This window comes from Pygoscelis adeliae, unplaced genomic scaffold, assembly GCF_000699105.1.
Source record: "Pygoscelis adeliae isolate BGI_AS28 unplaced genomic scaffold, ASM69910v1 Scaffold120, whole genome shotgun sequence".
Classification (NCBI taxonomy): Eukaryota; Metazoa; Chordata; class Aves; order Sphenisciformes; family Spheniscidae; genus Pygoscelis; species Pygoscelis adeliae.
The window spans coordinates 589,308-591,293 of record NW_008824032.1 but is presented as its reverse complement, the minus strand read 5'-3'; the positions used below and the strand labels follow the sequence as shown (position 1 = coordinate 591,293).

The following is a 1,986-nucleotide window of genomic DNA, read 5'->3' as shown; positions in this document are numbered from 1 at the left end:
GTGAGGAAGGTGTGCATTTGAGAAGCAGAGAATAAGCCTCTCCTCGTCACATGCCCTTCAATGAACCAGCTTTGACTTTACTTGAGGTCAGGTTACCACCTGACGCATGGCCTGTGATCTTGGTGCTTCCCACCTGCGAGAACGTGACCCTTTGCTTCCTCCCCAGCCCAACATCTGCTTCTCTAAGATTTTCTGTGTAGCAGAAGGAGAGTGAGCAATGCTTCAATCAGCAAAATCGGACACTTCAGCTGGAGAATGACAAGACATGAGAGAGATATAAAGCACTACCACACACTTAGAAGACATTTCTATTTGACAGCTTCATGTCTCCTTCCAAAGTGGCACAGATGTTGCTCCTGTTCCTTGGGGATCTCCATGAACTGAAATATCATCTGTACAACTGGGATAATGCAGCTGACCTATTTGTAAGAGAATTTGAAATCACACAGATTCAGAGACTCACAGAAAGATTTACACTGGGAGGGACCTCTGGAGGTTTCTAGTCCAAGCCTCTGCTTACAGCACACAAACTCCAAAGCCAGATCAGGCTGCTCAAGATCTTGCCCAGGCAACTCCTAAACATCTCCAAGGGTGGAAATTCTTCAGCTTCTCTGAGCACCTGTTTCAGTGCTCTACCAATTCATATTTCCACATAACAAATATGACTGAAGGTCCTAAGGGGTTTATCTATTTGCATATATTCCTCAAGAGACACTTGAATCATGTGCAATAGCTCCCTTCGAAATCCCTAGTGGTTTTTTCACAGAACACACATCTAGGCTTTTTTAAAATCGTCCTCTTCTTAAGGTGGTTTACCTGCTGTCTCTTAAAAAAATTGATCCTATCTGAACATCTGAAAGTATTCTTCCATTCATCACTGTATTGGAAGCTGACAAATTTAATGTAATTATTAACCCCATGGTTATCAACACGCTCTAGGCAAATTAAGCAATGCACACTCTTTGCAGTGAGGAACGGCTGTGTTCTGACCCCCATAATAGACAAGACAGTGAAACATCAGGCTGAAGGACTTGCCAAACTTCATATATAAGGTAAGCTGTCACATATAGAATCCAGTCCTAAATAGCAGACTGCTCCTTTTTTCTCTAACTGTGTCTATTTCAGCCAGAAATGTCAAGTACTAGCACATTTTAGACAAATGCATCTTCACATCACCTTCGCTAATGTTTCATTGCCTTTACATGGTCATGAGGGATGGGTTTATATCAAATACAGCTTAATCCAAACTATGAACTCAAACCCGTGCCGAGTATGATGTTCAAATTAGTCTTCCATCTGCCCAGATGGAACAGCATGACAGTATAATAGTATGAATGGTAAAAGCCCTCATATGGTATCCTAGTTCACTGCTTCTATCTGGCTGGAAAATGGGGCACTCAGGATATGGAAGAAAAGGAGTTAGTCTCTGGACACAAAAATGAAGGTTCTGTCCTGGAGAACAAGTTAGTCTCAACTCACTTAAAGAATGCTTCATACATGTGCTTTGCTCCTCCAGGACTCTGGCACTGTTTAAAATGGTAGGATATTGTGGGACAGAGAAAGGATCCAGAAATCAGAGAATGATCTTAAAGCAAAATTAGGTTAGGCAAGAAATATCCACTCCATTAGAAGACATGTAAAACTAAAAATATAACACAGTAGGACTTTAGATAGTTCCTTCTTCTGATGTTCCCTAACACAAGGAACACAGGGTTTCTGAGCACCAGAAAAACTGGAGAGAATTTTAAAAGATATCAATTACCACCTAAAGGATTGAGCCAGAAAAGGTACTATCATGCCTAGCTTGGCTAAATGCTGAGTGAGAACATGATAATGGTGCAAAAACAGCTGAAGGTATAAATATCGCTAAAGGGGGGGGGGGGGAACCCCAAAACCATCATAGAATCATAGAATAGTTTGGGTTGGAAGGGACCTCTAAAGGTCATCTAGTCCAACCCCCCTGCCGTGGGCAGGGACATCTTCAAC

General features: G+C 42.0%; 1 protein-coding gene across 4 annotated transcripts in view; it reads right to left on the bottom strand.

The window, feature by feature from the left end:
* Nucleotides 1-1,986, bottom strand: part of CLCN1 (chloride channel, voltage-sensitive 1) — a 47,607-nt gene that overhangs the window by 39,205 nt on the left and 6,416 nt on the right. The gene's annotated exons all lie outside the window — the stretch shown is intronic.